The 27,096-nt window shown below is 56.2% G+C and overlaps 1 protein-coding gene across 1 annotated transcript in view; it reads left to right on the top strand.

The window, feature by feature from the left end:
* Nucleotides 1-6,704: 6,704 nt before the first annotated feature.
* FRMPD3 (FERM and PDZ domain containing 3) overlaps nucleotides 6,705-27,096 on the top strand; it is a 64,064-nt gene continuing 43,672 nt past the window's right edge. The window contains exon 1 of the mRNA XM_037408401.1: nucleotides 6,705-6,756. The gene's annotated coding sequence lies outside the window, so the exon portion shown is untranslated. The remainder of the gene's footprint in view (nucleotides 6,757-27,096) is intronic.

Consider the following 27,096-nt stretch of genomic DNA (forward strand, 5'->3'; position numbering starts at 1 on the left):
CAAGCCTGCCATCGCAGAGGTAAATCGCTGCTGAATGAGCAGCACGCATGCCGCAGTAATTCAGCTCTGTGCTGCATTGCTCCTTCTCTGATCCGCGGGGGGTACAGGGTGCTGGGGGGGAGCGCAGCCGTGCCCCAGGGGTGCCCTGGGGCTGTGCCGGGGTGCAGGGGGAAGGGGCAGAGCTGCCTGGCTGCTGGAGGCTGCGTGCTGCCAGGATGCCTCCCAGCAGACAGCAGCGTTGAGATGCTGGGGCAGCAGCATCGCAGTGAGACAGGCTGTGAGCTGTAGGGCCCTGTAATCTAGTAGTGACAGGGCTGCTTTCAAGTATGGCAACCTCTGGTGCTAAATGAAAGAGTGCAAACACAGACTCTAATTACCACAGCTCCTCCAAAGCCAGCTCTGCCTGCTCTCCCCAGGCTAGCAAATGTCTCCATCTCCTTTCCATGGTCAAATCAAAGCTATTTATTGTCTCCTGAAGATCCAACCGCTTCTGTCTTACCACTAGTTGAATGGCAGGGAGAAAGAGCAGGAGGAGCAAGGAGAGGAGAAGCCCCTGTAGCTCCTTGTTGTGGGATCAGTAGCACCATGAGGTCCAAGCTCCATGTGGCACAGAGGGGACAGAGACTGCTGACCTTCCCTGCCGAGGGAGCACCTGGCCTGCAGCAAGCATTGCCGGGGGAGTGATCTTAATTCCCTGTCAGTGGCGTGGGGAAAGGGATGGTCAAAAGAATTTGCTCTTCAAGATAATTTAACACCTTGCCTTCCAGGTCCTGCATCCCAGCATGGGTGAGAGCACCTGGTGGGTCCCCGATAACCCCAGCAGGCTCCTACCACAGCCTGGAACAAAAACAACCGAAAAAAGGCATGGTAACAGGTCCAATTAGCAAAGGCATTTAGCTTCCCAGCACCGCTCCCCATAGCTGCTGGCTTTTGGAAGGGCCTGGGTGAGGTGACTGCCAGCCCCAACAGCTTTGTGCAGATGGACCAATCTAGTCAGGTGAGGAGCTGGAGAGCTGCCATCTCCCCGGCCGGCTCTGGTGTTTCTCTTCTCTTTAACTGCTGCTGCAGGTGGGAGCAGATGGCTAGTATCCATCACCTCTCCTGCACACAGCCTGATCCTGCTGGGGCCTCCCGGTGGGTCAGCACCCATGGCAGCACCACAGACGTGCAGTTCCCTGGGTGCTGCATCCCTGCAGAGGCTGGGCTGGGAGCCCCAGCTGAGCAGCTTGCTCTGCCCCAGGGCTTTGGGATCTGGGTGCTTCTGGCTTTAGTGGTTCATGGTCTCTCAGTCTGGATTCCTTGGGGGGCTGTGCTGCCTGTGCGTGCTTGGCCCCCTGGCCTACCCTCAGCTTTGGGGTGAAACCAGTTGTCAGGTTAAATCTGAGATCCCAAAGATGGTATCTGACAGGTTTCTTGAAAATCAGCAGCTGAATGGAAGACAGAAACCCTTTTCCTGCCCTCCATGGTGGGGAAAAAACCTGCTGTGTAGGATTAATGATTCCTTAATAACACCAGATGGGAGACATTGAGTGTCCCCTTCCAAATAAGTTTCACTTCAGGCTGACATCTCCAATGGAGGCTGATTTCAGGTCTGAGAGACAAATCCACGGGGGAATGACCTTCCCTGGTACCTGTCAAACCTCTGTCTTTCTACTCTGTTCATTTGGCCCAGACACGAGCAACTGTATCATCCCTAGTACAGAGCATCTGTGTCCTGGAAGGAGTGTGAGATGTGAACCCGGGGCTGTCCCAGTCCATCTGGACCAGAAAGGCTCCCTAGCACACCCATAGCAATAGCACTGAGCTGACAGCTACTGTAAAGACCCAGCCAAAAACCTCCACCTTGCTGTGATAGCCAAAAGTGAGTGTCCATTGCCTTGCACCCAAAGCTGTGCCATGGTCACATGCAAAGGCAGCCTTGTGGCGCCGCTGTGGCAGTGCCTGGGCTGCTGTAGATGCTTCCTCACAAGGAAAGAAGTGAACCAGGTACAGCTCCTGGGGCAGGAGTCAGCCCCCAGCTGGACTGCAGTCCTGCCAAACAGGAAAACAACTCTTTACAGCCAAAATCACCCATCTTCTACTGAAAACATTGGGCTTTGCCTCCAGTAAGGTCCTGTGAGCACGCAAACTTGCATTCATTTAGCTAAATTACTGTGTGAAGAACACTCTTTTTTTCCAGTTTGAAGGGTTGTTTTACTGTAATTGGAATGCATTTCTAATTGCATGTTTAATTGAGGCCTTTGGGGACTGAAGAGGAAGAGGCTGGGCTGAGGACTGTGTTATGGAAGATGAGCTTTGGGCAGAGGGAAAAACAAATCTGGGAGAGGAAGGAAAGCGATGACGTGGAGGCTGCTGGTCCCTGTGCCATGGGCCGTGTTGTGCTTTCCCGCCACCCCCACCCCCCCCCAGGCCTGGACTGGGCACCTCACTCCTGTAAGAAGGGCAGATGCTGCTACCAAATATCCTCGTGACTCTTCAGTAGTCACCATGTCACCCCAGGGACTCCCAGTTCCCAGCCTGTGCAGAGTGCCTGTGTCTGCCTTGTGGGTCCCTCCAGCCAGACTCTGTGCATGCCCCAGATTCCCTGGTGGTGAAAGCTATGGAGTGAGAGGCTGGAAAGCTTCATGCCCTCACTGCCTGTCAGTGACCCTGGGAAGAGGGAAGGAGAAGGAAGAAACCTTATCATACCTGTAGCTTTGAAATTGCCAGTTCTAGACTGCCTGGAACTTGTTGCTTTCCTCAGCATCCCATGCAAAGGAGCATGTCCATAGTCCCCTGAAATAATTGCAGGTGCTAGTGTGTCCTGCCCGCTGGTGCCAAACCCTTTGAAACAGGCAAGGGTCTCCCCCTGCTCCTAGCTCTGTTCCCTTGTGCTGCTGCTCTCCTCTCAGTTGGTGAGCCTGTTGCTTATATAAACTGCTCGCTCTCAAGTGCTGATAGAGCTGTTTGCTTCCCACCCCACTGGGCTCTGCAAGCTCATTTTATTTTTTCTTGGCTTAATGGGATGTTTACTCCACAACAGCCTTCCCTCAACACCCAGCAGGAGGGACTCCAAACCATCACTCCAGCAACACTGACTTTCCCAGAGCAGACACAAGCTCCCTCCCTGCTGCAGCTCCTGGTGCTGCTGGGGTTGAATGCTGATCCCCAGATCCCACTGAGGGGGCTTGTTCCCAGCTGAGCTCATTTCTGCCTGGGGAAGAAGCTCCTTGTTTGGTTTAGAGTCTGAGGACTCTTCAGCCTTGAGCAGGTAGGGCTGAGGCTGGGACGTGCACCAGAGTCCTGCCATGTCATGATAGTGCAGCTATAACCAGGCGACAAGGATCTGGCTTGACAACTGTCAGGCTTGTTTCACAACAACTGTCAAACAGCCGTCAGGTAGTCGTGATTTCTCCTACTCGCTCTGGCTTGGAATGAGGGACAGAGTAGGAGGGGTCTGCTCTGCTTTTCTTGTAGAAGACAGAAAACCCAGGTATGCACAGATCCATTTTTCATCTGTCCCCCTGATACGAGTGTGACGCTGTGCTCCCCACCTTCCATCCTCATCTGATCCCCACTGTGTGCTGCTCCTGGAGCAGCAAGGGTTGTAACAAGACAGGTGTTCTTACAACAGCAATTGGTACCACCAGCATCACCAGTTTGATCAGTGGCCGTTCACATTGTCTCTGTAATACCTCTGCCACATCCCGGTGTCATCCTCCTTTACCCAAGCCTCCACCACTGGGGTAGCTGTGCCTGCCGGTATGCAGTTTCTCTGGAGAACAAGAGCTCCCCTGAAATTTGCTTCTTGCTTTCCACGAGCTCTGTGGTGCATGCTTGTCATCTTGGTCTCACCTCCATTCTGCTGTTCTTTTTGACCATCAAAAGCCCCAGCAGAGTCTCAACTGAGGTTCTTCCGGTATTGCACTTGGCGGTGAAACCCCCATCTTGTCACCACGGACAGTGAGAGTTCCTGTGGGGAGGGCAATAAAGCAGCTAATTAACGAGAAGCTAACCCAGCACCAAGCAGAAGTGTGGAAGAGTAGTAAGCGTTGCAGTGCAAACCCAGCAGTCTTTGTCTCATCCTGCAGCAAGGAGCTGGGGACATGTGGCACAGGGTGCTGTACCGGCACTGCTGGCAAGCCCACAGCATCCATGGAAAGCACAGGCTAAGAAATGGATAATGTGTGTGGTGGTCACATTGTGAGATTAGGAGATGCCAGAGGAAGGTCTCCGAATTAAATGTACCTGGCAATGAGCCTTAAAACATTTGAAAAGGGCAGAGAATACCCCCAGAGCAACTACCCAGGCACCCAAAGAAGAGAAATCACCCTGTGTGTCACTCCCAGGCAGTGCACAGGACAGGGAGCAAGTTGCACATGTTACAGTTTCCCACTGCTTCCCAACTCCCACCTAACACCAACTGCAGAACAGCCTTCTGGAAAATAAGCTGTGGAAAAAACAAAGAAACTTGGCCAAAGAAGCAGCTGACAGAATAAAATTCTCACAGATGATACTGCTGCTCTGAGGCACTTCGCTACTGCTTTTTAAGCAGGCTCTCTACCAGTATCCAAACTGAAAGAAGTTGTTACAGGTGTGTATAAGCAGGTGGGTGCAAAACCCCAAATCCTAATACTCTGCAATGAACAGCTTAATTTTTGTGAGGGATGTCTTCAGGTACAGACAGGCAGAGAGGGGCACTTTTTTATGGAACAAAATCTAGGAAAACATTTGAGCTTTGCTATATCTTCTTCTCAATCACCATTCTGGAAATATTGTTTTAAAGTTCCTTTCATAGATGCATCTGTAAAGGGCCAAAAAATTGCAAACAGCTATAAAATAGCCATGTAAAGGAGACAATTAAATGTCAACAGACAGCCTTCAGAAGGTGCATGTTGTGTTCAAACACATAAAAAAGGAGAGGACATAAACTGGACGAGGTAAATGCAAACATCTAGGATGAGACAAGTTTTAGGTAGGACACGCTGAAAGCATAAAAGCGTGTAATGAAGACTGTCCCAATGTCTTTAGAAGGAAGGCAGTGTGCTGCTGGCTTGTTGGGTTTCTGTGGCTGCAAAAAGCTCTCAGAGCATCACATAAACCCCAAATTAATTCATTTACATCAGTATCTGCCATGGAGGATGTTGGAAAATTCACATACTTCGCCCTTTCCTGTGCAGATAAATCTGAAGGACTCTCTCAAACTGAAATGTCAAATGAGGTTTTTGGAAAATACCAATGAAACAGAGAGCAAGGGACTGCCAGGATCCGGCAGGATTTCCCTAAGGGCTCTGGATGAAGAGCAGCATGGAGCTACTGAGCTACCAAGGGGCCGGGTACCCTGCCGCTGGGATGAGCACTGATACCATACAAATGGGAAGCAGCAAGTGTGACTGGAATTTTTTAAAAAGCTTAGAGCCAGGAAACTATAGACAAGTCTAACTTCTGTACAGAGCAAATGAGTTGCTTGAAGCAGTGATAAAGAATGGAGCAGGGAGATTTGGGAAATTATATAATGCAAGTCAGTCAAATTTTCAAAGGTGGAATTTGTGGCTTGCAGATCTAGCAATGTTCTTTCTAGAAGATGTTACCCAGCTAATAGTGTCCTTGAATTCCCTGAATTAATGGTAACCTCCCTCCCAGCCCTCGTTTCCCAAGATTTTCGTAAGAAATGCACACAAACCTCCTTTTATGCATGGATAACATAGTTTCCTTAAGAGCTTTTGTTGATTCCCCCCCTCTTCCCCCAGATTGGGAGGGAGGTTACCATGGAGTTACCTATGGATGTGCGAGCCGACAACACGATGCATTTGGAAAAGAGGACGGAGAGTAAGGTGTGAATGTTTGCACATCATACATCATGTCTAAAGGTAATTGAAAAAAGCACGCAATGGAGTACTGCGGACGGGTCTCAGGACGCTGAGTGAGCGGGTGACAAAACGGCAAGTGGCCTTCGAGGGTAAGTGGCAGAGGGGCTTGCGGCGACGCCCCCGGAACGGGCTGGTGCGGGGGACAGCAGCCGCGGGGCGCGGGCGCGCGGACGGGCTGGCCCCGCACCGGGCAGCGCCGGGCAGGGGGTGCGGGCGGCTCGGCCGGCCAAGGGGACCCGGCGGCGGCCTGCGGTGCCTGTCCCGGCCGTCCCCAGCGGCGCGGCGCTGGAGCGGGGACCCCCAGCAGCGGGGACCCCCAGCAGCGGGGACCCCCAGCAGCGGGGACCGGCGAGGCGCCTCGGCCGGGGCCGGGGCCGGCGGCGGGCAGCAGCGCACTGCGCGGAGGACGGGAGCAGGCGGCGAAGGGCTTCCCCGGTGCCCGCTGACGGCGGCGCGGCGCGCCGCTACCCACCGAAGGCGGGCGCCCGGGGGGCCAAAGGGAGGCGAGGCCCGCCGGGTCCCCGGGCGGGGCGGGCAGACCCCTCCGGGAGCCACGGGGCCCGCCCGCCCCCGCCCGCCCCCGCCCGCCCCGCGCCCCGCCCCGCGCCGCCGCCGCCCGCCCTCGCCCCGCAGAGCCGCGCTCAGCGCCCGCCGCCGCCGGCCGGCCGGGGGGGCACGGGGAGCGCCGGGCCGGGCCGGCATGGCGGGGGCGGGCGCTGCGGGGCGGAGGCAGCAGCGGCGGCGGGCCCCGGCTGAGCGCTGAGGCCGGCGGCGGCAGGCCATGGGGGCGGCGGCGGCGGGGGGCTGCGGGTGCCCTGCCCTGCCCGCCCGCCTCGCCGCGCCGCCCGCCGCGCCGCCCGCCTGAGCCTCGGGGGGGGCCGGAGGGAGCGGCGGCGGCGGAGCCCAGGTGAGCCCTTGTCCCGGGGGCGGGGGGTGCCCGCGGCGGCGCGGAGACCCGGCGCTCCGGCTCCGGCGGGGGTGCCGCCAGCCGGCGGGAGTTAGCCGGCCTCCCCCCGGGGGAGCGCCGGCGGGGCAGGGGGTTGCGGGAGGTGGGAGGCCAGCCGCCTGCTCCGCGGCACCTGCCAGCACCCGCTGCCGGCTGGCTCCCGGTGTCCCACAGCGCGGCGGGAGGGGCGCCCCGGAGCCGCCGGCAGCGCGGAGGTGCCGGAGCAGGGCTCTGCCTCGTCCTCCTGCGGGAGCCCGGGCCGCGGGGCCAGCTGGAGGCGTGTGCGTGGCCTCTGCAGGCGCCAGGGCGGTGATGGGGTGTCCCCTGCCCGGCCATCCCGCTCCCCCTGTCGCAGCCCCGGCGCCCCCGGGACGTGCATCCGCAGGGGGTGCGTGCCGTGCTGCCGGGGAGCAGGAGGCTGGTCGGAGGGGCTGGCGTGGTCTGAGTCGGATCGGTGCTGCTGAGCACCGCTCTCTGAGCTGGCTTTCCCCATGCTGGGGGCCCTGGGCAGGGCAGGGCTGCGCAGAGAAAGTGGGGTGCAGGGCAGTGAGCTCCGCCGCTGCCCCCCAGGTCACCTTGGCATCCTCCTGGGTGGCAACGTTCACAGCGTTAGTCCACTGTTGTGGCAGTTGCTGTCACATATCGTGGCAGATTGAGCTGAAAGAACAGAGATGAATGCACTTGGCACCTGTCTTCAGGCTTGTTTGGGGTTTTCTTTCCTCCTCTCCCTGCTCTAGAGCAGTTTGGATGGGATGAGTTTTCCTCCTTGTCGGCAGCAGGACTGGTAGAGACGTGACTTGCTTTTGGGGAAAAGCAATTTGAAAGCATTTGCATCTTTCTCTTCTCTCGTGACAACCAGTGAGCTGTGTGCCACCTTCTGCATTCCCATGCCTTAATTTCCCCATGACTACAAGGGAAGAGTGAAGGAGAGAAAAGCTGGTTTGCACCGGGGTGGGCTAGGATGTATGTTGTCTTGCAGGAGAACCTCACCTCGAGGCATGAGACTTAGGGCAAGGGCAGCTCCGGATCAGGCCCAAGGGAGGCTGAGCCTGTGGCCTGTCTCTGGGTGGAGGCAGGTGCTAAGGGCAGGCAGGGAAGGGCTGGTGCTGCCACCGTTCTGGGCAGAGACCCCAGCAGGGTGCTTCCCTTTGTTCAGCAGCCCTCTGTACTCACCCATGCTCCTGTGTGAGCTGCTGGCATCCATGTCGTCCTGCAGTGAGGAGTTCCTGCCGCACCTGAGCAGCAAAAAAAAAAAACCCTTTTTTGAAAGGGCTGCTCCAACGTCCCCAGTTGGTCATTGCCGGCCCAGACCATGCCCTGTCCCTCTGCCTTTCAGCACTGGCGTGTGGCTAAGCCTGCAGCCTCCAGCTCTCCGGCTGCTTGCTGAGGACCTGCTGCCGTGCTCACCCCCCCGCGGTGATGATGAACTTTCCCTTGCATGCCGTCTGCCTCCTTCCAGCACGGTACGGCCATGCAGCCGCTGGAGCGGCTGCCCGTGTCTGTAAACAGCTGCTGGCTGGAGCTGCGATGTGATGGTGCAGGGCTGCAGTGGGGCGGGGAGCGGGCTCGGGGGCTGCGTGAGGGCATCGGCGAGAGCAGCAGGCTCTCCTTGGGCTGTGTGATGCTGCTGCAGGAACCCAGAGGGAAAGCAGCCCCCGCCAGGGCACCCTGGCATGGGTAAGTCTCCAGTAGCATGACTGCTGTCCTGGTTTGGCAGTTCAGTGTGCCGGCTGCCTGCTTGATTGGCATAGCAACAGCCACTGTTGTGCTGCAGCACTGCCTGGAAGCCCCAACTTCAGCACTGTGGTGGGCAGTTACTGCAGGACCCACCTGTGAAGGGGGTACAGGGTGCTGCTGGCTGGGTGCTCCAGCATGGGTAGCACTAAGCCACTGGTGCCCCACGGTCAGAGCATGTCTTCTGCCTCTTCCCAGGGCCTCAGCACCACTGGCACCAAGGGCTGCCCCTGCAGCAGCCCCGGCTGTTGCAGCTTGTCCCAGTGTGCAGTCCTTGATCCCTTTCTGGGTGCCAATGCTGCTGATTGCCAGCAGCTGACTCAGCTTCCTGGGAGGCTTTCCCAGCACAGGGGAACTGGGATCACTTGTTAAGGAAGGGCCTGTGGAGCAGATGCAGAACCACATCCTCTTTCTACAATGGCAGGTGGGGGGAGCACACTGGGGATGCAGCTGAAATGGGCTCAAGCTTAGTTCCACTCTCTGTAAGCCAAGGAGCCGGGTGCTGGAGATATGGCTGGGGAAGGGAAGAGGTGCTACCCAATGACTTAGCGTGGAAAGGGACCCATTGGCCTCAAGCTTCCTGAGGCAGGAATGTGGCCTGATGCTTGCAGTCAACAATGGTGTGCTTGTAGCAAGCTCTGGAGCTCATTTCTGTCTTGAAGTAAGCCAGTTTGAGTTCTGAACTGAAGCCTAAAAGCATAAAGCACAGGAGAAGTCCCTGAGTAGGAAGCAGCCGGGAGATAAAGCGCTTGTTTGCACCAGCCGCCTTCGTGCTTTGCTTCACCACCTGAGCTGGTGGGAGCTGACCATGCTGAGGGTGAGCGGCACGCAGGGCTCTGGGAGTTGGCCATGGCTCTGCAGAGCTGGGATTTTTGCCTCCAGTTGCAGTCCTGAGATACCAGGGAGATGCTTTTATGGTTTCTTGGTGGCTGCTCCCTGGCACTGAAGGAGCAAGTCCTCAGCTCTGCCTTAGCACCAGTCCTTCCCCCCTCCCACTGAAATCAAGCTGCTCTCATGATTTGTACCTGTGAGTTTGGTGTCATTTGCCAGGGCAGCTCCAGCCCACATGTACCATGTTTCTGTAGTGAAAAAAGTGTTTATATAATGATCAAGTTGGCTGCTGCCTTGAGGAGCCACCAGCCTGGCTGGAACAACGCTCGGATTGTCTGGGGGTCTGCTACTGAATGCGCCCACCGCCGTCATGGGGGCCCGTGGCAGCAGGGCTGCCCCCGTCTCGTGCCATGGGGCAGAAAGCAGCCCAAATCTCCCGGGGCTGAGATGGTTTTTGATGCCACCTTCCCCTCCCAGGGCTCAGCCGTGGCATCACTGGGTGATGTCTCGGAGCCTGCAACAGGAGGAGGGAGGTGAGCCTCCCCCACGGGTGGAGAGGGGTGGCTCCGTCGCAGTCTTACCCTGCGAGGCTGGGTGAGCTCTGCTCATCCCCTGCCCTGCCTGTTCTGGTGGGACTTGTCCTTTCCTGAAAATGGAGAGCTGCGTGTGGGCTGGGGGAGACACTACGTGCACCACAGCAGAGACTTCTCCTGCAGCCAGGACAGAGACATGGTGGCCAGGAGCTGCCTGTGAAGGCTTGGCAGCCAGCAAGCCCCTTCGGCCCGCTCAACGTGATGATCAAAACACCAAGGCTGGGCGTGGGATGGTAGAGGAGCCTCAAATCTGGCACAGCCACAGCTGGACTCGGGGAACGCGATGTCCGGTTTTAATTTATGCATGGCACAGCAGGTGCTTGCACACATTCACAGATGGGCCTTTTCTTCCCCAAGCATGCACGGATCCTCAGCTGTGTAAAAATCAGCGCCTCTGCCTAGCCATACCTTGTGGTCCCTGCTGGGCTGGAAGAGATCCAGGGCTCTGGTCTCAGGTCATAGAGGGGTTTGGGGGTGGAGTTGCATTCTCAGTAGATGAGTCCCTGTGCAGCCCTGTCCTGTTGTAACCTGGAGACAGACAGCCCAATCCATCCCCAGCCCAACCCATCCCTGCCTGCACAGCCTGAGCACACAGGACTGATGCCCAGTGACGTTGGGAACACTTCTGAGCTCCCTCGCCATTCTCTCTCTCTCTTTTAAATTAATCAGGAGCTGGCCTCAGCAGCCAGTCAATAGTGAGATTTATCTCTTAAATAGCATTATTGATTGCCTAGGAAGCCTGGTTTTGTATTGATAGATACATACACATGCAGACAAGCCTCGTGCCAGGTCCCAGTGGTGAAAGGCACAGTGTAGCGTGCGGGGATGTGCGTGTATGTCCACATGAGGGAGATGCAGCTCCCCATAGGAGAGCAAAGTGAGGCACCCCAGGGTCTTTGGGTAAAAACCCTTTCACATCTGTCCAGCATTACTGTGCTGCCTTGGCCACTCTTGAGCTTCTTCCCCTTTCTTCCTAATGTGTGACGCTGCGATGCGAACCCATCTGCCAGCTTGCATTGCCTCTTCGTTCACAGGTAGGATGCTTTACCCTTCTGTAGGAGAAGACATGCAGATGCCTGCCCATAAATTGTGTGGTGGTCTCAAAGGTCGCTGACCTTGCAGGGATTCCTCATGTGGGAGACTTGGGATAGACGTGCAGAACCACATCAGCTGTAGCATTGCCTGGAGGGGCTGGTTGGAGAGGAGGATGGGTGAGACAGGCTGGACCCATCCTGCCAGAGAGGGTTTCATTTTTTGCCGCTCCCCGGGCTGGTGGTGCGGGCTGTGAGCCGACGCATGCGGGAAGCGCGGTGGGACCTGGCTCGGCTCCGAGCAGGTGGAGCCGTGGGAGTGTGCAGGGGAGACGGCTCGCTGCCGTGTCTGCTCGGGGAAAGGCAAAGTGTGCCGCTGCTCTCGAGCCGTCTCCCTCCAGGTAACGGGGAGCGGGTGGAGGAGGGCTCCCGTGGGCTGTGGGGGCTTCGCCAGCATCATCTCCTCGGGGCTCAGAGTGGTTCTTGCCCCTCGGAGGTGGCAGGGTGCTTGCAGCAGCCGGAGTGGTGGCACTCTGCTCAAGGTCCCTGTTGCCTAGCTGCCTGCACTGCGCGCACCTTCGTAGCGCAGGCAGCACGGTGTGGTGGCAGCCCCTAATGCGGGGGGGAGCGGGTTTTGGCAGCACTGTAGGAGAGGGGCCGGGGACTGGAGCTGAGTGTAAATCAAACTGGCGTCCTTTCAGTTTTGGGCAGTGCCGCTAGACTCTTTCTGAAGCAGCACTGTGTGCTGGGAGCCTGGCTGCTCTGTCCTCCAGGGTCGTGGAGCACAGCCAAGGTGCAGTGATGCTCGTGAGAGGAATTGTAAAACCTCTTGCCAGGTTTGCTGTAGCAAAGTTCAGACTGTGGCCATTTTGCATCGGTGCTGCAGAGCCCTACTCCCCAGCCTTGCCCGGGGCTGGGAGCCCTGCAGCCGCCACAGCAGCAAGCGTCGCTCACCTTGCCATGTGTGCCAATTCACACTCACTCCATGCAGCACGATAGAGTGTGGCCCCGTGTCCCGTACCTTGCATCCAGCCTTGCTTGAGACCACGCTGCCTGATGCTTTGCTCTCTCCTGGGATTAGCTAAGGCTGAGGAAAGCGTCAGCTGCGTGGCACAGGCAGCTGAAACAGCACAGCTGATCCACAGGGTCAGATTGTCGAAGCACAGTGGATAGGGGCTTGGAAGACCTGAGCGTGTGTATCACTGTTTAGCTAATCAACAGGCATGGAAAGTTCTTGGATGCTGTCAAGCCTATGTGTATGTGCATATATGTGTGTGTGTGTATACATGTATGTAGCACTATACCATCTTGCTACTGTTTGGACCCCATAAATGTTTTTCTAGACAATGCCTGCTCGCAGCGAACGCCGGGTCGTCTGATTTTAGCAAGCCAATCTATGCAGGGATCTCGGGAAAGAACAGTTGGGGTTTTATGAAGCTGGCATAATTTACAGCTAAAATAGCACACCAGAAATATGTCCAATCCAATCTCCTTTGTAATCTTGTTTTCATTTAAGCCTCCAGGGTGGTGATGGGGGGAGTATGGAAAGCAAACTGCAAAGGGAGTTTATTACCCATGCCAGGGAGATTTACGTGATGCTCTGTACTGAATGACCTCAATTTGCAGAGGTTAAAGCTGACTGTGGTGCTCCCTGGCTTGAAGAGGGAGCACCTCACTGCCTGTGCTGGGGTCACTGGCTGCAAATCCTTTTGCAGATGGCTGCATGGTGTGCTCAGGACCATCCATGCCATGGAGCCATCCTAATGCCTGCTCCCGCAACTGGGCAGAAAGAGCAATGGCAATGCATCAGTGACCATCATGTTTATGTCAGCCTGGCCTGCTCACCGGGAAAAGGAATGAAATTATCTCACTGCCGCTGCCTTTGCAGGCAGCGTTTCTCTTTAGTTTTCAAACCACATATTGTCCCAGATCTCCTGCCAATAGCAGGGAGTGAACTGATAATGTAGCTGCTATTAATAAAGCAGCGTTGTTACATATTCATATCAATCAGACTTCTAATTCCACAATATTTTCGGGAGAAGGAAAAAAAAAAAGGCAGAGCTTCACTGGGGCAATGGAGGAAGGTGCCAGTGGGATCATGTTGGAGATACATTTCACCAGTGTTGGCAGAACCTGCTCCCCTCACGTTTCTGCAGCTGGGGATTCCCGTGCTGAGCTGGCCCTGGGGTCCTTGCCCACCTCGCCCTTGACCTCCCTTCTCCCTGGCAGTGCCAAGCTAAAACGTAGGATCCCAGAAGTGGTTGTGGGATCCCTGGAGCACTGTCACCACGGGGAAACGGGAGTGGTGTGAGACGGGGAGCGCTGAATTCAGCGGGCGGGTTGGCAGGAACGGCTCTGTGCTCTTCTCCATTTTATATAGAAATTTTCGCATATTATGTAAATTAAAAAGCAAAGTATGGAAAAATCTGGGTATAAATCTGGGATGTATGTGTGTTTATACAGCCATTAGAGAGGGAAGTATACCACAGAATCCTGGCCAATGGATAAATATACTTACACTGCCATTCCTGCAATAAAATATCCTTTTTGTCATTGCTACAGTATAAAAAAAAAAAAGTACTGTCTCCAAAACTGTAGCAGCGTTTTATGGTAAGGCATAAATTGGAAGAGATACCTAATTATTCATAGAGTATTACGGAGCTGTTGGTAAACGACTTCACCATTAAGGTGGCACTGAGACTTGCCCATATAGCAAAACCCTCTCTCTCACTTCTTAGTGGTTGAATTCAGTGTCCAGATTTGGCCAAGTATATCTTGCGGGGCCAAGCATGTTTTCCATGAACACTGATCTGGGAGCTCGCCCTCACCCTCTGGCTGGGAGTGTTCTGAAACGCAGCAGTGAGATCTCGGAGTCCTCCAACAAGCCCCATGGTCCCCGAGCCTTTCCTGGCTCTCTCTTCCCTGGTGCATGTCAGAGGTGTTCCCATCTCACCTCCGCTTCCTGCGGCTCCCAGCAGATGCCAGGAAAGGGAGCACGGTTGTTCTGCTGGGTTTCTGGTGCTGGGGGGCCGGGAAGCAGGCTGGCGTCGAGCCCTCTCAACAGCGGCTTTCGGTCGCTGCAGCAAACAGTTTCCAAGCAACTCGGAGGCTGCTGGTCTAAAAGGACTCTTGACAGAGGCATGTAATATTAACTGGAGTTATTAAAAGGAGCGATGCTAAAAAGGATGTGGGAAGGGCAGCCAATGTGGTGTAGCCAGTATCCTTCTGCCATCACTCATATTGTAAGTGCTGTAACAAATCTGGAGGCTCACCTCAGCTGAGATGCCTATGGAGGGCCAGCAGGACAGCAGGCAGCCCTGCTACCACGGGTGCTGCGGGTGGGCTGGGTACGGGGCAACCACTGTCCTGCCAGCTCTTCAGCTGGGGGCTGGAACAGGTGCAGAGGATGCAGAAGATGTGGTTCCTGCCCCCAGAAAGGTGTGTCTCAGGCGTCCATCCAGCTTAGAGACCTTTCTTGAACAGATCTGTTCCCTGGCATTGCCTGGCTGTGGCGTAGCCTACAGCGAGTGCTCTGCTTGTCTGAGAAAAGGGCACTGAGTGGATCAGGTAGGTCTGTCTCCCTGTGCAGATACCCAGCCTCAGTCCGTGCCCTGCTCTTTCTCCTCTCTGGAGGCTTAGCTGCTGCTTTCAGGTCCTATTTCCTTGCTCTGCTGCAATTTATTTCCACTGTTTCAATGCTCCCTTGCACCCTGTGCCTGCTTCTGTCGCTGTCTGCACCCACCTTTGAGCATCCATCCCCCTCTCTTCATCTTTTTGGTTGCTTGCTGCTGTTGATTTTGGGCTGCAATGGAGTGGCTTGCCCATGTGAGGACCATGGACTGGTCAGTACTGAGAATTACCACGCAGTGTTGCGTTGGGGTGGAGCAAGCAGCGGGAAGGCACTGTTCTGCAGGCATTTGAAGCAATCTGTCCACCCATGGGGAGCAGTTTGGAGGTTGCTCTCTCCATTGCTTTACAAGCACGAGCTGGAAATGTCCCTTCTGCTGCTGCCCGTGGCCCCAGGTGGCTATTGTGGTGCTGGTGGGAGGTGGGCCAGGAGGTCAGCAGGAGCATGCTGCCATCAGCGTGTACAACCAGCCTGCCTTGGCTGTCGCATCCCTCCTCCCCGCTACTGGCATTGGACCCAGGTCTCTCTGGGGAAAACCTGAGATGGTGTCTGGATGGTATCTACCAGGGCTGGCTGCTCTCCAGCCCCATGCAAGCCTCTCCCATCCCAGGGGCAAACAGAGACCCGGCACTGCGCTCTGGCCAGGGACCAGGTGTGATCTAGCAGCTCTTTGTCATATAAGCGATGGGTGTCTTTTAAGTGGGCTGGCAGTAAGAATCCCCAAACATCTCCAGAGGACCCTGATGCTGCCTGGGAAAGTTCAGATACAACCCAGGGGAATCTTACTGCCTGAATGCCTGAGCTGTTTTTCCTGAGGGCAGCGAAAATACAGGCTGTAGCTTGTTGGCCTGGGGAGATGGGTGGTGTGTGGGCAGCTGAGGGATTTGGGTGTCTGCAGAAAGCCCCTGTAGCATTGCTGTGTGTTCATGGGAGGAGGCATAGGAGAAAGATCTCTGCCTTCATCCTCATCAGCAAAAGCATGGGGAGGAGCGCTGGGATACTTCCATGTGGCTGGCTGGCATCAGTGGGAGAGGCCAGCAGCATCAGCAGGGCTCCTTCCAGGTCTTCTGAGCTCCCAGGAACCTGAGCCCGAGGGAGGAGGGACCCCATAGCAGGGCTCATCAGGATGTGAGCTCTGATCCCCAAAACTAAACCCTTTGAGCATGGCTGGGAGGTGACAGGCAGTCAGGAACAAGTCCGCCTTGTCTGCGCCAGAGGCTGGAGCTCTGATCCCACCAGACAGACCCGCACACTCCTCCATAAGCCATCTCTGGTGTGAAGCCCTGCAGTGCCAGCGTGCTGGAGCAGTGTCCTGCTCTCACAGCACCAGCAGTACTACAGACGGATCTGCCACCCTTGCTGCCTTCGGTTGCCCATAGCTGGTGTGTTGAGGCTCTATGTTAAGATAAAGGCTCGGCAGCAACTCCTCAAACCCATCCGGTGGTTTGGATGCAGGGATGCCACAGCAACAGGTCTGGGATGCTGGGGGAAAGGAAGGTGGTGGAACAGCCTGCAGGATGCTGAAGCAGGCAGGAGTGGGGTGCTGGCTGGGAGGGATGAGAGACCAGGTGCTGCCACCTGGTCACTTGGTCCCCAGCATTGTGTAGCAGTCGAGGCCAGACTTGTTCCACCTGAAGTGGGTAGAAACAGGTTAGTCCTGCTGGGTAGACAGGCACCTCCAGCAAGCCCCTTGCTCCCCCAGCAGAGCTTGATTTTGGGAAAGAGTAAGACAGAGCTGAGAGAAGTCAGGAGCTGTAACAGTAGCAGGTGTCACCGGGGATCTGCAAAGCACCTGTGACGTTTGCTGTGGTTATATGTAGCAGGAGGCATTTGGCTTTTTTCACCTTGTCCACAAATGTAATTTTCTCTCTGTACCAAGGTGGTGTGAGCTCAGGATGGTGTGGAGATAAGGAGGGGTTTTTTTGCTGATCAAAACCAAATCCAATGCATATGTTATTGTGAGGAAATGCTGGCATTGCAGGAGTGCTAAGAGGCCAAACAGGGCTTTCTGTGATGGGAGGAGACCTGCCCAAGGGCAAGGTGTGGTTGAGAAGGTTCTGGGCAGTAAGGTGGGGGGCTTGCAGAGCAGCTGGGAGTGAGATCCATCTCTCCCTGGGCATGGGAAGAGACTCCTGTATTCTGGAAATATTGTTGGGGCACTCAAAAATCTGGAGACGGATTTGAAAAGGAAGCTGCTGTCGTGGTCCTGATCCTCAGGCAGGTGTTTCACCCTGGAGATGGAAAAGGCTTAGCTGACTTTGCAGCTCTTCCTGATGCCGGTTGGGTTGGGCTCTGTCCTGCTGGCCCCCGGGGCAGCCACCCCCACCATGGCAGCAGCAGCAGGAGCCACATATCTCCTGGGCAAGCAGTGCCACTGGTCTACAGGTGGTACTACCTACACATCCAGTAGCTGCACCAGGCTGTTTGCAAACAGGCTGTGCTGGAAAGGCACCCAAAATAGGGCTGTGACAAGGGGAGGGAAGGCAGGATCTTCCCACAGGACTGGGAATGTGAAGGGCTGCCTTGCAGTGCAGGGTCACATGTGCTGAGACTGCCAGGCCATCAGGAGCGGCTGAACAGGGTCTGGCCGTCTGCTGGGGTCCAGCATCTCCTCCAGTACTCCAGAGTGGGTGGGGACCCAGATTTTGCAAAGTCCATGAAGTCCACAAAGTGGACTGTGCAAAATCTGGGTCCCCACCCGCCCTGGAGCACTGAAGGAGATGCTTCATTATCTCTGGCCAGACAGTGTGGCAGTGGGAGGGGGTCACTGGTGCTGTCCACAGAGACATTCGCACTGGGGACTTCTTCCTGCCTCTGGCTGCAGGAGGGGATGCTGGGCTGCTGGACCATGGCAGTGTCTGTGCTGCTACTGTAAATCTGCCTGGCGTCAGTGCGTGTGAGGACGATGCAGAGAGCATTTCCGCTGACTTATGGCTTCTCTGCTTCACGGGGATAGGAAATAGCATTGCATCGCCAGGATGGCTCTGCTGGCATTTACTGTGTCATGAGTTGTCCTTCCTCCCCGTGCAAAGTCAGTGGGACTTGGCAAGTGACTACTGCCAGGCAGGCGAGTGTATGCAGGGCAGGGAGCAGTGTGCCGGGAGCTCAGTCCCATGTGAGGTTCTGGTGGCTCTAGTGACATTGTGAGAAGCGGTTGTTCCCACTGAGGGATGCTTCGTGGTAATGGCATGGCAGCTGTCCCTGTTAGACCTACCTTGCACCTGGGGAAACATGGTGGCCAGGCATGAAACAGTGCCACCACTGCTGTACTGCCTTATGGCCTTTGTCATGTGTGCGTCCCCCTCCATCCTTCCAAATCAGCACCTGATCCTTCCAAAGCTGCTTTGCTTGCAAGGCTGAAACGACTGTCAGGGTCCTCTGTCACCAAGGATGGCATCACGCCTGTGGCCCAGTCTGCTTCTCAGCAGTGGCATAGCCATGCTCACCCTTGTGGCTCTGACACCGGCTACACAGCCCACTCGAGGGCTTGGGGTTGCAAAACTGACCCGCTGTGGCAGCAAATGAGGCTGGAAAAAACCCAGAGCAGAGGAGCACGGCCTGGCCAGGGCTGTGCAGCAGCGGGTGGCATGCTGAGCCCCGCTCCTCTTGAATCGGTAACGTCACGCCTGGAGAACACCATTGCCTGCGTGCCAGGGAGCGTGTGCTGAGGCAGCGCAGCCCCTGCCTGTTGAATCAAGACTCACAGGACACCCCCTTAGCCCTCCCCTAACCAGGCTCCTCCTTGCTATGGTGGCTGGTTCCATCCCAACCCATCCCAGATAGCCGCCCTCATGGTTTTTTTCTCCAGCCATGTGCTCTTTGTCTCTCTCAACACCTTCACTCCACACAAAGCTGACTCTAGCAAGTCCAACCCATCACACCACAGCAGCGAACACCAGCTGCCCAGGAGCACTGGTGGGGAATGGGAAGCAGCAGGGTGTCCCGCTCCTTGTACTGCTTGGGGCATCCTGGCAGCTGCACCTCAACCTCTTCCCTGTCTCCATATGCTGGGTCTCACTGGCCAGGTGCCGTCTCCTTCTGTGCCTCAGTTTTCTTGTTCTTCCAAGGGAGCGATAGTAACGGCTCTGAAGTGCTTTGGGAGGAAGGGGAAACGCTAAGGGGCATCTGTGCCCCTGGTATGACCACTGACCGTGGCTGCGGTGGTCTCTTAAAGCCCCTCTGCCCACAGAGGTCCCTCTCCGCCTCTTGGCACTTTGAAGAGATGTGATGCAGCTCTTGGCTAAACAAATTTTCGTTCTCTGCTGCTCTTTTCTTTCCTACTCAGCATTCAGGGAGCATCGTTTTGGTAACCAAGGTATTTGCATAATCTGTAGTTTGTGGTAATTGCTCCCTTTCAGCACAGGTGCTTGTCATCCCATCGGTTTTTGGGGAGCTTGTGAGGAGGTTGTCCCCAAGGAGGGGTGTCTGGCCAGCTGCCCTGCTGCTCAGGGGACATCTCATCTGGGGCAGGGAGGCTCAGGGGAGCCTTTTGCCCATGGGCTTCTGCACCATCAGTGACCTCCTGCTGCCAGTCCCCTCCTCACCCCGTGCCTCAGTTTCCCCTTAGCCCCGGAGCCTCTGAGCTGGGGGTGTGTGTGTGTGTGGATTTTCTCACACCACATGCCTCCACGCAGTGGGACACAGTGTCTGTCTCTGCAGGAGCTGCCTTCCCGTGGCTGCTCCCTCTCTCCCTGATGCCATGGCATGGAAAAGCAGCTGCTGGAAAATGCTTTTCAGTGCTTTAGCAGCTACAGGAGCAGCGGAGCAGGACGGGAGGTGTGGAGCTGTCACCCAGCGGGAGATGCTGCTCCATGGGGACACCCTGGCTTTCTGCCCCGTGCCATCATGGCGCAGCACTCAGGGGAGCTGGGGTCTTGGGGGGCAAGCGGTGGCCGGTGCCTGGCATGCCTGCGTGCCGCCCTCGCCCGCCTGGCAGCGTGACTCACTCCCCGAGTGGCGGCTCCCACGCGGCAGCGTTTCCAAGAGACTGAGGAGATGTCTCTGAACGGCAACAGTGGAACAGGGAACCCGGGGGTCCTGGTCCCAGGGCCAGGGCAGGGCATGCACGCTCGCCCTCCTGTCAAGGAGAGCCGGGAAGTGGCTGGCTGGGGGGCAAGACCCCTGTGCCTGGGGTGGCAAACCCAGCAGCCTGTGTTGGAGCAGAAAGCAGTAAAGCCTGGTCTTGCCCAGCATTAGCAAAGGTTGGAAAGGCCGTGAGGAGGTGACTGCTTGCTGGCTGGGATGTGGCGGTGAGCAAGGGAAATGCCCAGCTCCAAGGGCTCAGCCATCCACAGCCCCAGAGAAGAGAGGCTGGCAGCCAGCTCTCTGCAGGCTTGCAAGCTGGCTCTTAGGTTTGCTACCCATTAAGCGTGGGGAAACAGAGCCTGTTCTGGTCTTGAATTATTTCTGTGTCTTGCTGTTGCAAAGCCCATGTGTGCTGTCTGCAGGTCCTGGGATGCCTGTGGGTCTGGCACGAGCGGCCACACAGAAACCAGCCTGGCCTGCAGTGCAGAGGTTAAACCATCCCTGCGCTCTCTGACCGCAAGAGGAAAAACAGCACCTCCTCTTCCAGGCACCCAGGCAGTGTTGGTGCTGCCTGACCTGACTGCTAAGCAGGGGCTGAGGTTTCTCACAGCACCCATCTCAGTGCCTGCTGAGCTGTGCCACCCCCCCACCCCCCCGGGCAGGAGCAGGGTGCTGCGTCTGTCCCTGCTCCCCTGCACCAGCAGCGCTCCCAGTGTGGCTCTGCCGTGCAACCTCAGCTCCTCTTTATCTCCTGCTTTACCCTCCAGGCCTTGCTTCTGTGCTGCTATCAGACAGATAGCAGAGGCTGCTGCTGCCCCAGCACCTCTCCCTGGCTGTAATAACTCTCGGTTTATCTGTATAAAATCTCATGTCATTTATCCTCCTGAAGGCTGGCAGGTAATTCTGTAATTGCTGTCCCTCCTGCGGTGCTGGCCTCTCCTCCCTCCCTGCTAGTTTGATATCCTCTTCAGGTTTAATCCCCCAGGAGTTTACATTGTCTTTGCAGTCTCCAAGGAGCAGTGCTCCTAAATCCGGATGCCAGTGCTGGTCTCTCTGGGAAGCCTTTAATTCCCTTTCCCATTAGCAGGATGCCTGGTTAACAGCCCCTCATGGCCCCTCTCCTGGTCCTTCTCCCTGCAGAAGTGCTCTGGTGGCAGGGGCTGGCTGCGTGGGACACAGGGGCTTGGCTGCGGTGCAATCCATGGCCTCCTCCTGGCAGCTCCCACCTGGCCTCAGCATCCGGCTTTGGCAGAGGTCCCCCCATCCCCAGGCAGCCAAACACGGGGCCAGGTGAGCCTGGGGTGCTGGGACACTGCGGCAGTGTTCCCCCCACACCCTGTAAACCCCCCGCTTTGATTCCTTCCAGGGAGAGGCAGGTGATACCTCCCACGTGAGTTTTTTTTATTGTATTTGCACCCAACACCTTGCCTCAGAGATTCCATGGAGGTTTCTGCAAGCCCCCCTGGGAAGCAGATTGTTACCATCTCAGGAGCAGGGTGGGTGATGGGATGCGGAGTGGAGGGAGGCTGCAGTGGAAGCATCTCCCAGGCTGTGGGCTCTCGCTGGCAGAGCATCCTTTCTTCAGGTTAGACAGAGGATGCTTTGAAGTGGTTAGATGCTCAGTTGGTTTTTTGTGCTTTGCTGTTTTTTCTTTCCTCCCTTTAATGGGAATTGTATTCCGTGCGTGGAGCAGCTGCTAATTCTCCTCCTGGCTGCTGCCGTGTCACCTCCGTGCAGCTCTCGTGAGACTCCTCTTTTCACTGGTTGTACAGAGAACTCAAGCAGAAGAGCCCTGGGTCTGCTCCTGCTGTAACCCTGCTGATTAGAGAGACACTTCTGAGAAGGCATTAGATACCTGGTCCTACCTGGGGTGGGGACACAGAGAAGAGATCTTGCAAGCAGCATCCCCACCTTGCTAGCTGTTGTCATCAACCTGGGGGTCTGTACAATCGCAGCCAACACAGTACAGCATGTGCCTCACTAATGCTTAACAGCAATAAAATCCTGATTTATTTTTTTTTAAGTGCTTTCCTCAGTCAAGATCCTCTAATCCCAGAAGGAACCCAGGCCTGAGCTGGGGAAGGGAAAGGGAGTGTTCCCCAGAGTTGGCCATCCCAGAGCTGTGGGTTCCTCCAGGGAGGGAGAAAGAACTTGTGGCTGTGTGAGGGAAGCTGGATGCTCTGGTGTCAGCTCCCATCCCTTGGCTCTGTAACAGGAGGATGCCGGGGTTTGCTTTGTCTCAGCTCTTCAGAGGAGATCTCTTTATGGCAATGCCTTCCCTTGCTACATGTTCACTCAGGATGAGATCCAAGTTAGATAGTCTCTGCTAACACTGACGCTAATAACTCGCCTGTGTTTACCTGCCCCCAGCAATATTCTTGCAAATGAGGCATCAGCAGGGATGCTGGCATGTGTGAGCCACTGTGTGTGGGTATAAAGGACCAATAAATAAAGCGAGGCTGGGTTGTGTGGTCAGGAGGAATCATGCTGGCATCCAGCTGGAGAGCCCGTGGCACGTGGGGAAGGTCTGTCTCCCAGGCCTGTTTGAGATGACAGCACCTCAACAAATGCTCCTTCACCTGGCACTTCTGTTCAACAGAAGGTCCTTGTGGAAATGGCTTGAACTTCACGTGTGCTAATCAGAGCTCCTGCAGGCTCCTCTGCTGACAAGATGGCAGTTTGTTACCCAAGCTTCAGCACAGGCTGCTTCCCCAGGGATTGCTCTGCTTGATGTGAAGAGCAAAGGCCAAGTATATCACCTGTGAGTCTCCCCCAGCCCCTGTGTGATTTGGCTGCAGAGCCCTGCTCCTGTTTGTCCTTGAAGGAGCTGGTCTAGATAGGTCTCTGATCTCCTAGTCCTGCACAGGGTGTAAGTGATGCCCCCAGCCACAGCTCCGAGGAGACTGGGGAGCATCTCTCAGTCAGTAATGCTGAGTCTGTGCCTCGGGCGTTATTTGGAAACTGCCCCTAGACCCTGAGCCTCTTACTGCCTGTAGCCTCTGGTATACCTTGACCACTACATCTGCAGCAGCAGCACTGGTGGGCCTGTAAGAAGGTGGCCAAGGACTTGGGAGCATCTCTGTCCTGCAAATTTGTGATGCCACCTGTCATTACCAAAAGCACTGCTGCGTAGTCCATCCCCAGTGTGCAACAGGCTGGCAGGGAGCCATGCCTCCAGGAGATCTGCTTCTCCTTCCTCTGTCGTGGGCGCTGGCTCCAGGATTTGCAGATGCTTTCGATCAGAGGGCTTTTTCTCTCCTTGTTAACTGCAACAAGGAATAATGGGTTTTGTGGTTGAGCACAAGCAGGGGAAGCCCATGAGCTCTCCTTGCTCCCCGGCACCTGTGCGGCTCCCTGCACCTCCTGTGGTCAGGCGTGACCGGAGGCTCCCTGCTCCTGTGGCTCGGAGGAGCTGGCTGGCTGAATGCCGAGAGTCCCAGAGCATCCCAGCATGTTCAGCAAGGTGAGGTTTGTGCTAGCCACCTTCCCCTGGAGCCAGGCAAACTGCCTGCTCCCCTCTAACCTCATTGCAACCCCTTCCCATGCTTGCAGAGAGCCTGTTAACAGGCCGGTGGGAGGCTGCTTTGTGTGGATTTAGCACCAAGGTGGTGGGCCTGGAGCCCAGCTCCTCTTTCCTGAGGTCTTGCATGCGCCTCGCTCCCAGGCCACCTCTGCCTGGCAGGTGGCTTTCTGAGTTGGAAGAGTATGGGGAGCTGTGACTGACCTTCTCCCAGGGTGCCCTTTGGGTTGGTGGCCTTCCTTCCACCCATCCTGGTGGCCTTCCATCCTTCATGCTTCACTGAGTAGGGCTATTATGAAAAACATTGCCCTCTGGTGAGAGCTTGGCTACTGCTGCAGTCATTCCTGAACCCTGGGGCTGGAGCTGAACTCCCAACCTGTCTCTTCCCATTCCTTGCCCCGGGAGCCCCCCAGCTTTCCCAGATGGATGTCCATCCTAGCCCCAGTACAGAGCTTGTAGCTCCTGTCTCCCCATGACAATAAGCTGCTGGCAGCCAGGAGGTATTAAGAACCAACCGGCTCATCAGCTGAGAGCGTTTGTTGTTGTTGTTTTTATTTTGATTACCTTTTTTATAGGCTAGCAGGAGGAATTTAATCTGGACAGTGAAGTAGGAAATGGGAGAAGCTGTGCCTGGAGCTCGCTGAGGAGGCAGCAGGGGCTGATGGCTCCTTGTCCACGCCTCTGGGAAGTGATTTTGGTGCTCTCGGCCAAACTAGGAGTGTCAGGGAGAGACGTTCCTGGCCTGGCCTTGTGGGACTGCAGCTGCCCTTTGTGCTGTTCACAGCCCAGCTGGTGCACAAACAGCCAGGGATGCTTAACCCTGGCCTTAGCTGCCCGGAGCTGGTCACTGCCTCAAAGCATCAATCTGGGCAGGCAGAGAAAGGGGCGGTGAGCTCCCAAGGCCAAGCTTCAGCTCTCCTGCTTCTTCTGACTCAGGACAGACGAAGTCATCTGATGTATTCCCGCCAGCAGCTACAAATTGTCATTCACCAAAAGTGCCAAGGTGACAGCTGTGGAGACCACGGGCAGTGGTTTTGCTTGCAGATGAGGAGCAGCTTAGATACTGGCTCTGCAAAGCCCTTCGGATGCTAACTCGGCTGGTGTGAACGGGCCTGGTGGTTTAGGGAGCCACTGTTGCTGTCCTGGGCTGTGCCACCTCCCCCGAGGCTTGGCCACTGCCCGGCAGCCGGTTCCACCAAAATGGGTTTGTTTCAGTTCCCCTTGGTGAAAGTAAAGCAGCGGTGCTGTAGGCAGATCTGTTTACTTCACGCTGTAGCTGCTTGAGGGCGCTGACAGGGGCAGGTAGCGTGTGGCGAGGGAGGGGATGGGGATGGGGAGCCGGGCTGCATCCCAGGGGACTTAGCCTGGGGAGGTATCTTGCCCCATCCTGAGCTGTCTGTGCCACCACCACTTTCTTCACTGGGGATGTGTTCCTGGAGGGCTGTTGCAGTGTGGGTGTGAGGTGGCCCAGGGCCATCACATGGGACGTCCGTCACTCTCCTTGCCGTACACATATGCCTAGCCCCCTGCCCCCCATGCCAGCCCCAGCTCCAGGTGGCAGCCAGTTGCTTGTTTCAGCCTGATCCCCTCAGCCCATCATGGTCTACAAAGCCTGTGGGCAGCAGACTGTGGGCATACCGCTGCAGGAGAAGTGATGCAAGGGGCCAGGTGGCAAAAGTGGTGGCCAGCACCCCTTGGCTAGGGGGCTGCCCGGAGAGGTAATGGAGGGGAGGCAGCACTCCCCCATGTTGGTGGCTCTGGGTGCTGTGGCACAGCAGGGGTGCACAGCCCCGTGCCAGCGCAGGTTGCAGGGCGCTGTGCGGTAATGTGTTGCAGCTAATGCTGTGTAGCAGTTTGACAGGTCCTCCCGGGACAGCCGGAGCTGACGTGCCATCTTCAGAGCTGTCACTCTTTGGCTTCCGCACTACAGCATTTATCGTGAACAGGCATCATGGGTAACTCTGAACCCAGTGTTTAAGGAATGAGAAGGGCTGTGGTTTTATTTTCATGTCTTCAGGAAGATGTTCAGCCCCACATTAATTGGCACTGGGCTTTATCCTCCAGAGAGATGGAGCTGGCTGGGGGGAGGATGGAGAGGAGGTGAGGTTTAACATCCCGCTGGTCCAAGGAGATGCCAAGCACCTCCCTTAGAAGATTCAGGGCTCTGGCAGGAGCCAAGCATTGCCGTGCCCTGCTCCGGGGCTCACCCCTGCCCAGCCCCAGCAAGGGGTTCTGCATCCCCTGGAGCGAGCCATGGCTGCCACAGCATACAGTGCTCCCGATGCCCTGCCTGGGGAGCAGGTGGGGATGGTATTGGCTCCTTAGGGCTGGGGTAGCCACTCACCCCTGCCAGGCTCAGGGCGCTGCTTTAAGAAGGAAGGGGCTAGAGATGCTCACTTGAGGCTCACTCAGAGAAAACACTTGAGGCAACTCCTGCCCTCCCCCACAGTTAACCCTGGAACTGGATGTAGAGTTTCACCCGTAAAATGCAGGAGCAAAAGGACATATTGCTGTGTTCCCCAGTCTCCTGAACTTGACCCAGGATGTGAGTAGTGTCCTGTACACTGTCCCCCTGGCAAGAGCTCAGGGGCATGAGGTGCCATCATGGACCAGCCTGGAGGGATGCTTGTGGTCCCATTGCCTTCCATTTCTCGGCTCCACAGGGTGCTCTCCAAGAGCAGTGAGGCTGCCGGTGGGTTCAAACCCTTTCACTCTCAGAATCAAACTGGGAACATGCCCGGTAAAGCAGAATTACTGGCATGTCTGGAGAGGCAGGGAGCTGGAACAAGACAGGCTCTGACAGCTGCTTTCAGGAGGTCTGTGAGAGACTGAGCAATGTGTCAGCAACGCACAGCTCGTCCTGCAGACCATCAACCCTTGTTTTGCCCAACTGCCTTTCAGCATGCACAGCCTGTCCACATCTCAGGAGCTGCCTGGCTCTACCTGTCCTGACCATGAAATGCATTTGGGATGGGTGCTGGGGTGACAGCTGTGGGCCATTCTCTTGTGGCCTGGTGGCTGAGTGATGAGGATGCACCAGTCCCTGTGGTGGAGCTGGGAAGCAGCATGTGTTTCCAGGCTGAGTCATGCTGAGGATTGTGTCTTGGTCCTAGTTACAATACTCACTCAGCAGAAATCAGCTCATCCACCTCTCCCCACCTGTCTGTGTGTTCATCCCTCCCTCACAGCTCCTTCACATAACAGCAAAGTAGCATCTGTAGGGGGGAAAAAATCCCTGCCTGGAAGATTTGGGTTGCTCTGCAGGGCTATAAGGTCAGGAAAACAAAAGCTGGTGCTTGCTATGCAAGGCATGGAGCCGGCACGCCGGGCAAGCAGGTACATACTCCGCTGCAGCTGCAAGGGTTGGCTTTGCACTGGGGTGAGGGCTTGCATCCATGGGAGGGGAGAAATGATGCCGCCAGGGCCAGAAGGGGATGGTAGACAAGGAGAGGAGATTGAGACACACTGAGCTCCAAGGTGGTGGGACTTGCTGTCCCCCATGCCAGCCAGCCAGGCTGTCAGAGCTGCGGAGGGGCACAGAGCACCTGCACTGCTCTGTCCCCCCTCGCCGAGTTTTCTTTTCTCAGCTGCTCTGTGCCTAGGTTATTTTAGCTTTGATTCAACTCCAAAATTGCCGTGGCTGAAACTCTTATCTCTATTGTTTTCAGTCTGCAGGAGCATCATTGAACATGTCAGAAAGATAAATTGGAGAAAAGGAGAGGGGGAAACAAAAAAAGAGGAGAGTAGTGCAGCTGGTGGGGAGAGCCGTGCCGGTTGTGGTCTCGGAGGGCGGCTGGCTGCTTCAAACCACTCTCCCTTCCCAGAGGAAGGGTCTTGCCCTGCTGCCCGCCTCCCTCCCTGCTGTCCCCTTCTCTGCAAGGCTGAGGCACTCTTACGGTTATATAAAACCTGCTGAGGTTTTTCCCCTCAGCAAAGCTC

Source organism: Falco rusticolus, chromosome 14 (genome assembly GCF_015220075.1).
Source record: "Falco rusticolus isolate bFalRus1 chromosome 14, bFalRus1.pri, whole genome shotgun sequence".
NCBI lineage: Eukaryota > Metazoa > Chordata > Aves > Falconiformes > Falconidae > Falco > Falco rusticolus.